Raw genomic sequence first — 12,160 nt, 5'->3', positions numbered from 1 at the left:
GGTGGGGTGAGAGGTGCCCTGCTGAGGGGTGGCAGGTGAGAGTGGGTGGGGGGCTGAGAGGAGCCTCTCCAGGCAGGGCAGCACCTGCCAGAGAAGAAGGTTCTGGAGGCGGCAGGGTGCAGCTGGGGAGCGGTGGTGGTGGCGGCAGCTGGATCTTCAGGGCTGCAGGTCAGTTCCTCGGCTGGCTGTCCGTAAAACTTCCGAGTCCTGTCCCTAGTCCCTCTGAGTCTTCTCTGCTTAAAACGTGAAATCTTTTCTGTTTTATTAGGGACTTGATGCAGGAGAAGGTGTTGGCAGGCCCACCAGCAAACTCGGTCTGCCTTGGGGCGTCCCATAAAACAGGGATGTGTCCAGGAGCACTGGGACGTACCCTGAGAGAGGGGGAAAATGGTGTCAGGGGAGGAACTGCCAGCAGGAAGATGGCAAGAAGCTGAGGAAGATGGTGGCAGAGGGGAAGAGGCAGCTGTCCACTCCGTATCTTTTGGGCTCTGGTAAGCCAAAGATTTCCTTATTTCCATTTTCCATGCAGAAGAGGAGAGGAGAGTTCTAGGAGATAAGGGAAACGGGACCTGTTTTTGTGGTGTGAGTCATCCTCTGCTGGGTTAACCTGGTGGGAGCGAGCCCCCTTGTCCTCAGGGAGAGGGTGTGGCATGAAACAAAATTAATCCCACACCCACCAAAAGGTTTGTGTTACTGTACAAATTAAACCTCTTGAGGGAATTGTTTGAGATGCAGTAGTTTACCGATGGAATTATTTATTTAGAGAGCTACATTTTCTAGCTTGAGTCCCAGCTTGTAACTCAAAATACCCTGAGCTTTGTGAACTGAGGGAAAGCAAGGAATGGGAGAAGTCTCACCAGACTCATCAGAGTAACTTTTTTAGTTCTAAGTTCTGATCTAGAAATAAATTTGGCAAAGATATAGCGGTAAATCTTTAAGTTCATTATAATGTCTAACCATTGCAATTTGTCTGGGACAAGCATTTACGAAATATTCTTCTGTTATCAAAAGTAGACATTTGGTTTGGCACCTGTTGATTGAATCAACTATTTTCTTGAAATTTCCTGGAAATATTTGAAAGTGTGGAATTATTTAACCTAAACAAGGTGAGATGTAATTTTTTAAGCAGAAACATCTAACAGTAGGAAAATGTAACTGCCAGCTTAATTTTTCAGATAGTGTGCTAATTTATTCATTTCAATGGAAAACTAAAGTACCACTTCTCACTCTAATGGCTCTGTTCATCAGTAAACATACAGTATTAATAATAGAATTTGTAAACATCACCACTTTCCAACTTTCTCTCCCCAAAAGAAGTAAAACTTAGCTTCTACCCTCTCAATCTTTCTCATCTGAATTCTTTCAGTGAGGGTCTTAATTGGATTCCTTTATTATAATTTGTGCTGGGTTCATGCCTGCTTCGTGCTGCATCCTAGCTATATTTTCCATTAGCCAAGGAAAGAAATGAAAGGATACTGAATGAATGAAAGTTATTATGCTCTATTGGGAGGCTATCAACCTTAGAAGCTTGTGATTAGAATTATCACCCCTTAGCTTTTAGCTGATCTTAACTTTCATTTCTAAAATGTTAATTTTCTTTTTTTTCCTCTAAATCTGAAGTGGCTTCTGGAGTTGAAAACTATTATTATCATCTTCTAGTCCTAAGATGCTCTCCCTCACTGATGTCACTCTGATGAGTAACTGAAATATTAAGTATGTAATTCCTATGTTAGATTCCAGTTGCGTGGCTGTGCTGTATGGTTAATAGTAATGCAAGAGTGTCAGGATGAGAGAATAATCTGAAACAGTATTTGATCAAAAAAACCCCAAACCCAAAACAATAATGATGGGAAATTTAGCTGCTTTCCCCCTGAAATTTGTTCTCTGATTTGGTTGCTTTTTTGATTCTGTAAGAGGCAACTCCAAAAAATCCATTTGCATCCACCTATAACTGACAGTTTTAAAAGTTCTTTATTAATTGTTTGTCAGTGCAGTCAGGCAGACATCGTGGAATCCATGCAGAGTGTATTTACAAATGCATACAATTCAAATCAGTAGTTAGGCTGTCAAGTGTCTGGCAAGATACAGATGTGTTATCTTGCAGGCATTAACATCATATGAATGACAGGTTGTAATGTAGTGTCATTCTTAAAGGTATTTGTGCTTCTCAGATGAAGGAAAGCTGGGGGGCCCTCAGCAAGCCTCCTGTGTTGAAGGGTGAAGAATGTGATGTACTAATTCTTTCTTTCATTCAGGGCAGCCTACTTTGAAAAAAAAAAATTACTTGTGCAAGGCCAAGTCACAAAACTTGCACTCAGATACTGCATCTGCACTTAAGCTGTGAATATATTTAGGTTCTTGGGTAGTTAGATCCCAGTGCAGCCATCATCTGGTCTGTAAAGTTACTACTAGTCAGATCAATACATACTCACTTTTGAGATGTATAATATGCTTCTTAAAGTGAGGTTGTATTTTCACTCCTCAGAAATCTCTTGCTTCAATACCTCTCTTTGTTGTGATAAATCACTCTTAGGAGTAGAAATGATGAACTTGTCTGGTAGGTTTCAAATATATTTGAATATAAAATAAAATGAACATTAAGTATAAATATTTTGTATTCTTAAATAAAAGTACAGAAGATAGATGTTTATGTTTTAGTCACACCATTTTACATCCTTTATATTATATTGCTGTAGTTTTATTTATTATAGATATATATTATGCCAAACCAATGTGGTTTTTATTTTATAAGTAGCTTAATTAGTCTGTCAACAAAATTATAGGAGAATGAATGATAGCTTTAAATATGACTTTATGCTTAATTTTGTTTCTGTCTCCTTCTAGCTTCCTTTTCTCAAACTTTGGACTGCTTAAAGTAATGCTCTCTAGAGGCAGAATTACTTTCTAAAATCGAGTTTTAGAAGTGAGCTATATTTTTATTGCTCTGAGCTAACAGAAAAGCATGATTCTCCTAGAGGTTGTTCCAAACAACTTCATAAGAAAAGAGACAGAAATATTTACATGGACCTGTTGGAGCAGGTCCAGAAGAGGGCCACGAAAATGGTCAGGGGGATGGAACACCTCTCCTATGAAGAAAGGCTGAGAGAGTTGGGGTTGTTCAGCCTGGAGAAGAGAAGGCTTCAGGGAGACCTTATTGCAGCCGATCAGTACTTAAAGGGGGCTTATAAAAAAGATGGCGGCAGACTTTTTAGCAGGGCCTGTTGCAACAGGACAAGGGGGAATGGCTTTAAACTAAAGGGGGGTGGATTTAGACTAGATATAAGGAAGAAATGTTTTACGCTGAGGGTGGTGAAGCACTGGCACAGGTTGCCCAGAGAGGTGGTGGATGCCCCATCCCTGGACACATTCCAGGTCAGGTTGGACGGGGCTCTGAGCAACCTGATCTAGTTGAAGATGTCCCTGCCCACGGCAGGGGGGTTGGACTAGATGACCCTTAGAGGTCCCTTCCAACCCAAACGATTCTATGATTCTATGAAACAGATTATCCCTGACAAATATATACAGCTGTCTAATAGAGCAACCTCCTCAGATCCCATCTATGTCATAGGATTTTTTGGGTCTCTCTAATCTTCTTACTTTTACAGAATCCAGTTTTGTATTCCATTAGTATACATGTGTATATTCTAATAGACTATAAAAATGCTGCATGACCTACTTACTGACAACCTGGTTTTACATCCCATTAGTGGGCATGTATTTTCACAGTAATAGACTTTTAGAAACAGCGTAACCCATTTATTCTGCTTCATCAGTAACTCCCTATGTAGTGTGTATCTATACGTGTGTATATATATCATTTTTTCATTATCTGAGAAAATGTGAACCTTCCAATGCTGAACAAGAGTTCTGTGCTGTTTGAACTGCTTAGACACTGATATGATACTTATTCTGCATAAAATAATTAATGATACTTGAAGGCATTTGCAATGTAAGAAAACAGAATGTAGATAAAGCAACCTGTACTTAGAGGAGGATTAATACTGCAATGTAACCTGACCTATTTTTAAAGGAATACTTCTCATTTTACTGATTTATGATTCCTTGTTGAACTCACTCATGCCTTACTTAATTTGGCTTTCTCTGAGATTTACTCAAGATGTTGAACAAAAAGGAATTCTTATAAATGAAGACAGTATCTTTTTTTTTTTTTTCTTCCTTAGTGTAAGTCCTGAATATTGTGAAGGACCACATCTTTTGGTTTTTTGGAACCTGCCATCTGCCTGTGTAATTTGGTATGCTTTATTTTCCATGCCACCCTTGATTTTATAGACTTCTATCAAAATTCTCCCTCGATCTTAAAGACTGAGGAGTCCTTGTTGATTCTAATATGAAACTATTTAATAGCTCTGCTCATCTTTGTCAGCCCTCTTTGTACTTTCTATTGTTCTATTTTACTCTTTTTGAGGACAGGGAGACCAAAAGTTGATAACATTTAAGGTAAGAGTCCACCATGAACTGCATAATGGTGTTTTGGTCTTTGTTTCTTTCTTAATACTGCCAAAGATTCAATTTCCTTTTTTTGACCACCATTGAACAGTAATCTGGCAACTTCATGAAATTAACTATTATAACCCCAGATCTGAAATCCAAGTGAAGGAACTCTCAGCTGACAGCTTATCGTATATACAAAGTGACCACTTCCCTATTTGTGTCATGGAATGTTGTTTAAATTTAGCCTGATCTGTCATGGAAAGTACTTTGGCAGATCTTTAGTTCTTTCGCCCCATACGTTTTCAAGGAGATAGTATCTTGTGGTATAGTGCCATCCTTGGAGTGTCCCCAGGGTGCCATGGGTTTAGATGATCTGTGCATAGGTCCATCTGCTTTCAGGCATACCCTAGAGTGTTTTACATACTGAACCAGAAGCATATGGTAGTGGTTTTTTAATACCGCTCTCTTTGTATCATCCATACTGGTGAGGAGACTATGCACTGTATGAGGTAGGAGACTTGAAAACTTAAGGTTATCCCTTGGGGTTCTCATCTGCTTGTGGGATAGAGTTATTCTAGGAGCAGCTGTGCCCCTTAAACCTATACAGTGGTCTGGCCCTGGATTGACTTACTCATTGTCCTTCCCTACATGCACCCGATAGTCACCGGTACCTCATCAGCACATAAATGCTTCCCCTTCTCTTATGTTACAGGGGCTTGCTTATTTATTTATTTTAAACATTATACCTATGTTCATTGATTGTGCTATTGGAATTCTTAGTGTAACAGAAAAAGTTGTTCTATCAAGAGAGTGCCATTATAAGATCAATGTTGTAGCTAACTCCTGATGCATAGTTAACATGTTTGATCTGCAGTTAATCACTACACACTAGTAGGGAATGGTACCATATTAAATAGTTTTTCTACAAACTATATGTGACCTACAAGCTAATGTTTAGAAGATGACCATTTTGTTTTGACTTTTCCATTTGGGAACTCAGGGTGTGAAGAACTCAAAATAATTGATTTCATTTGGAAGCTTTACATTAAAGTCTTGATGAAGCTCACTTACAGTGAGACAACAAAAGAGATGGCAGCATGCTGAGGAACTACTGCTTTCTGAACTCCTATTTAGTCTTGCAAAGCATAGTGCATTTTCCCTCATGTTGCTGATAAATCATTCAAAGTAGTTAGAATTATACGCCTCAAGTAAATGGATATGTGATCTGGAAAGATTAAAGATCAGTTTTTAGTTTGTCAAGGTACATGAGATGAGGCAGTTGATCCATTTGATACGTAGCAACATGAGATATACAATGTTTGTATATACCTAATTGTTTAAGGGAACCAATGTTGTTAATGTTTGCATGTTTTGGACTCCAAACAGTAAGTTCTTAGAGTTGTAATAAGAACATGTTCAAAGAATGACAGAAGTCTGAAACTGAAATAGGTTCAATAGGAATAGCTGTGTTACATATTTCTATTGCTTAAGCAAAGTCTGTTAGTAGTGCAGGGAAGTCTACTGTGTTGAACTTTTCACCACCATAAACCTGAGTTATACAGACTACTCAATGGGAAAGGGGAAATCATCTGTCATTATATGAAACTGTCAGGATTTTATCCAATTGAATTTTGCTTATATTTACCTAAATACTCTCTTTTCCTCTTGAATATCTGTAACCACTGGCATTCAAATATATTTTTTAAAAATATCTTTTACATCTCTTTTCACATGTTCTCTGTGATTTTTGCCTGACTGAGGGAGGGTTACAGAAATAAGCTATCAGGCAGTTGCCAACAAAGTCATCTCTTAGTAATTAGGAATAGTTTATAGGGAAATAGCCAGTAATAGTGCTCTCTTTTTGTGGTTTGCTTTTTTAATAGTTGTTTGCTTTAAAAAAAAAAAACAAAAAACCACCCTCCCCCCTCCCCTTTTACTTCCTCCTCTTGAATGAATGTTGTGCCCATTCCTGACTGCAGGTCTAGTAGATAAATGTGGCTTAAATGGAACTTACTGAAACTTGCAAACAAACTGATTTTGTTATATTTTCAACTTTATGAAACCATTAAAATAAGGGTAAGTTCTGAAGATGTTTAACCACTCTCACTCTTCTGTTTTAACTTCCAAATGCTTGCAGATGCTTCTGCATTGAGTTCAATTTTGGGAGGCAGCTGCTGTTTTATACGGGGTGAATAAACTGAAGAAGGGAGTAACCTCTCTACTTGGCACACAGAAACATGACTACTCAGAGATTAGTCATTTGATTATTCCACAGTAATGCTAACAAGTGTATAAGGTAAAATGTCAATTGGTATGTTTTTCTTCTAGTCTTTATTACCTATATTTAAGCCCCAGGACTTCAGCTGGCGGATCCAGAGTACCTCTAAGCCTGAATGGTCTATTGCTTTTATTTGCTAATTGCTAATAAATTTTAATGTTATGTTTATTAAATTTATCTGTTTTATTTTAAGAACTGGTTCCTTCTCTGATGTGAGGTTTAGCTAAATGACATATCGTTCCCCACTTGCCAAAATATTAGCTGCTGACTAATTCTAGTTTATGATGTCTAGGATTAAACAGACAGATTCTGTTGCAGAAAATGTGGTTACAGAATGTTTTAAAGCCATAAAATTCATCTAGACATAAACATTGCTTATCGGAAAAATGGTCTGTTTAGCTGTGAGAATGACTGTGTGTAGGTTTCAGCAGAAGAGTTGATCAAGATTTCATGTTTTCACTTAGTTCATGAATATTTGTGAATTTTCATTGGCTATTTTTAATGATCCCTTGGGCCCAAATTATACATGACATAACTTCATTTAGTGTCACAGAAAATTAGTGACTGTTTTCATAATATGAATCAAGAAATAACATCACATTTTATTTAAAAATAACAGTTGATATTTAAAGACTTTTTAGACAAATATTTTTATATTTGTATAAAGGATGAATTGAAAGCTTAATTCTTACCATTTATGTTGGTGATTAAAGCAGTGAGTATCCGACTGTCTCCTGGGATTTTATCTTTTGAGTAAGAAATAATAAAAGTGAATTGCATTATACTGACATAATTTGCAATTGTAGGAAAAACCTGTTGCATTAGGTGATCAAAATAGATTATTGTAGAGAGAGTGGCTATCAGAGGAGACAACTGTGGAAAAAACTAACACAGAAAAGGAGGCTTAGAAATGAGTCTATGTGAGGCTTAAATTAAAGGACAAAACAATGGTATACGTATCCAGCTGTTCATGTTACTTTCTCCGTTTTATGGGTTGCTCAGTAACTAACGAGAAGTAACAATTCTTTCCCTGTTCTATGTTGTCTTTCCTGTGCCTCTCCCTCACATTGGTACTTTTTTCAGTTTGCAACATTGATCTTTCTCAAATAATGGATCTATTGTACTAATATCAGAGATCGAGTTATTTATTTAACACAAAAAACTCAATTGATACCATAACAGTTGTCAGAGAGGTAGTGGCACTGCAGTTATTTGTTAATGTTTATTTTATTTCTAATCTTGAGTGAAGGTGATTCTGTATAACTCTGCAGCATAAATCAATTAAAGTTACACGATATCAGATTGTTACTTCATCTCCTTGACTACTATATCGATTTTGGAGAACTTTACTTTGCACCTCGACGTATGAACCAAAAATTAACTACCACTAATCAATTACACTAAAAGATGCAGAGTGTCTTTTGACACAATATTTATATTTCATTCCCTAAACCAAGGCAAATGTGATTTTAAAAAAAGTGTGAAATCATTGAAATAAATATTACGCTTCATTTATCATAGCAGATCTTGAGGATCTATGGCTAGCCAAACAAGTAGTGTTGAGAAGAGGAAATGCAATCTGAAATTTTATTAATTATGCAAGTTCTTCAGGAGGCAAATGTTAAGAGTTCACAGAATGCTAAGCCTAATTTTTCTGAATAAGAAGTCAAAGGGTGTTCCTACAATAGTGTTTTCATTTGGACTGGTTATGCTTTCAAAATGAATCTCCTGATCATTCCCATCTACCATTCTTTGCTCCACATCATGAAGTAGAGCATGCAACTTTCATCATTTTAGATGATGGTCCACAGGACTGAACTACAAAATAAAATGCTATGAAGGCTGTATTTTGTGGATCTCGGGACCTTAGCGTCTTTGGGTTTACTCTGCAGATCTGCTGCTATTAATAATAGTTTTGTTTTGTAGCTGAGCTAAACTCATTTACTACTTTGATTCATCTCATGGGGGATCATATGATCTCTTTATTTAAAGTAGTAAAACTTTGTTTATGTAACTTCTTGAGACTGTCCTTCCAATTATTTGGCCAGTACTGTTGACATTCCTCCATTTGAGAGTAATCAGATTTGAGAATTGCTAGGAATCTATTGCTAATTCATCTGGCATTGGTTTAGATTAAGCTACTGTACCCAGTAGATACTGAAACTGATCCCTTCAAAGTGAGGAATGAGGGAATTTCAGAAATTAAAACTGTTTTAAGGTGAAGAGTTTCAAGTATAGCATGCTAGCATAGTTTTGCAAATAGGAACTGTCACTTCTACCAACAACAGCAATAGCCTTTTGGTATCTTATTCAAGGTTTACTCAAAATAGAGAGTGGGTAAAATATCTTGAATATATCATTTACAATCTCCTCCATCTGTGAGTGCACTGAAACAGTCTTGTTCTCCATCTGTCCCTTGTTTCTGTCATATGGTTGATTCTCTAAAACCTATGGTTGTTTTATTTGGAAGAGTCTCAAACAGAAACTGAGTGAACACAACTAAGTGAAATGTTTAAGCATATTGCTATTATTTTAATAAATTTTATTCCAAATTTTAGCACTAGTTATTTAGATTTTAATAGTTCTGTGTCAAATCCTGAATATAAATTGAGGTGGTTGTTTTTTTTTTTCCACGGCTTTAATTTTTTTTTTTTTTATTTAATACCCTATAAGGAGACATTGGATCATGCTTTATTTATATGTCTGAATGCTTTGAATCTAAAGCAGCTGCACAGGTACTGGGGATGTCGGCTAATCGTTTTAGCAATAGTGGGGATGATGTCTTCTATAGCAAAGTAAGAAAAGAGAAAACAGCTCAGTTTAAGATTTAATCACTATTTTTTAATTTAATGTGGTTTGTCTGTAGACAACTGATTTTTGTCCATGAAGGGAACTTACTCTAATACTGATGTGTCTAGAAAAAACTGCAAACCTTGGGGTCACTCATTCATGAGGAATTCTGTGTGTGATTCTAGCCTCTCTCTTTATTTGTCCTTTGTCCTTGTTATTTGTGTGTGTGTTTCCACTGAAATATGGGATGACTGATAACTCTGGAGGCTCACGTAATATTCAAGTTAATGCCAAATGTTTATGTAAGTCCTGTGAATGAAATTAGAAAATGGGATTCTAGTTTTTTTGGCTATGTATCTGGCATTACTGGTTTGTGTGCAGACAGTTCTAATTATCAGTGGAATGACTGGGAAGATATTTTTTCCCACATCCCTCTTCTTTGTAATGTTTTCACGTGTAACTTTTTTTAAACAATGGTACTTTCAAAGGCAGGTTTTTAAAGATGTATAGGTTAGCATCCTGTTATTCCTTTTAGTGCAATCCTATTTCTCTACTAGTTTCATAATAATACAAGATGTTAAACATTAACACCTGAGGAAATAGGGTTGTATGTTGCTGGAAAATGCAGCAGTTAAAAACAAATATATTCACTGACCACTTTTCATGGACCACATTTAGTCCACAGATTATTTTGGGGTACTAAACATAGTAATTGCATTTAAAATTTGAAATCCAATCCATGAAGATGTCGAAAGATGGAAATGTCTTGGATTTTCCCTTCTGGACTTGATTTACAATTATTTGAATACAATTGGCATGATTTTTGCACTGACATGTTGTCACAAATAATTATTTTTATGCTTTTAAAAGTTTTGAAAGAGCATATTATAACATGCTGTTTGGTATAATCAGATTAGCAAAGTCCAGTAGCTTTGTTTATTTTAACTTTTTTTTCCACACAGGCTCAAATCAGTCTTTGCTTAATTGTTTCATGACAGGAACTGCTCTTGTTAGCATAAAGCTCCTGCCTGATGCTTGCATTTTGCAGAGAAAAAGCAATTTTTCACAGTGTCGTGTTGACTTACATGGGAGGTACTTGGTGTGACAGGCCCTGGTATAAACTAGTCCTAAGTAAATCTTTTTGCATAATGCACTTCAAAGTGGAATTCTTGTTCCAGAGAGCAACAAAAAAATACAGGAAGTTGAAATCAGTTTTATATGGTCTTTTTTCCTTATAATTATAACATATATTTACAAAAGTTGTTAATTTGATGAAGTTACTATGGCTTGAAGCACTGATCCATATTGGGGAGCACTGAGTGATTCATTATGTGACAGACAAACAATTGTGATCTCAGCTAGCATGGTGGGTAATCCTTGTGGAGAATGTCCTGGGAGGAGGGTGGAGGAGAGAAGGAAAATGACATGAAGTTCTTTGCTCCACTCTCAAGCACTAATCTATATCATAAACTCTTTTTTGCTCTACTCTAAATGTTGTTAATTTGGGGTTTGTTTGTTTGGTTTTTTTCTTCTCTGTATTAATTCCAAAGCTTTTTCCAAAACCTCACTGTTACAATGGTTTGAAACCTTAGAATTTCCTGCTGTATTGATAGCTTGTTCATGTACATTTGTATACAAATGCTATTATGAGCATGCAGTTTGAAGAAATCCTTATTCTGTTGTTTGGGTATGGACACAGAAGATTTTTTTTAACCTTCAGCCACAGTTTTGCTGGATGAAAAGCTTTTTAGTCTTTCCTTTGATTGTATCTCTAGTCTGTCGCTACATTTTACCTAAATATGAATTGGGAACACTGTCTTTATTGAACATGTTATCAGAATTATATAAGATATGCCAAAAACTTTGTTATTGCCTTGTACATTTGCATTAATACGTCAGTATGTCTCCTAGAGAAGTTTGACCTCTCCTTTTCCAGTCTTCCTGCTGTGCAAATGTCATTCTGTCTTCTGTTTTCTCTTATCACCTTCCAAGTGTCCTCTCAGAGCTGGCTTAGGCTTTTTAAAACTGAATTTTGCTGTCTCAGGGTGGAGGTGCCGGGCCATTCTTGGCATAGAAAGGAAAGGAGTTGAACTGGGAAGGAATGTGGGGGAAACAGCTGGAGAGTCAGATGGGGACAGCAAGTTCTGTGCTGGTGAGGGAGGAAAGGAAGAAAATCACCATTTTCACAGAAACATAGAATATCCTGATTCAGAAGGGACTATGAGGATCAGCGAATCCAACTCCTGACTCCACACAGGGCAACATAAAAGTTAAACCATATATTGTCCCTTTGTTAGCAGTTGCTCCCAATATTCCAGCCCCTACTGTGTCACCAGTGGAGCCTATTTTAGCAGGCAAGTGTGTTTAGTCACCTGCATGGGCAGGTGTCTATATCGCTATCTTCAACTTCACAGTCCTTTTTTGACTACTACTCCTTCTATGCTGCTTTGCCGGTCGTTTTTTCTTCTGCCTTTTTGATTTTTCTAGTGTTGTCAGAATTGTTCCTCAACTGTATTTCTGCCTCTGTGGTCACTTCTTTTCCCTGTGCTCTGTCCTTGTTGACGTAGCTCAGTGATTCACTGTCATCTTCAATGGATGCCTGCCAAGGTTTCAGCTCAGCTACTGGCTGGTAATCTTGGC

The sequence above is a fragment of the Pygoscelis adeliae genome, unplaced genomic scaffold (genome assembly GCF_000699105.1).
Source record: "Pygoscelis adeliae isolate BGI_AS28 unplaced genomic scaffold, ASM69910v1 Scaffold545, whole genome shotgun sequence".
Lineage (NCBI taxonomy): Eukaryota > Metazoa > Chordata > Aves > Sphenisciformes > Spheniscidae > Pygoscelis > Pygoscelis adeliae.
This window is presented reverse-complemented; position numbering follows the sequence as displayed.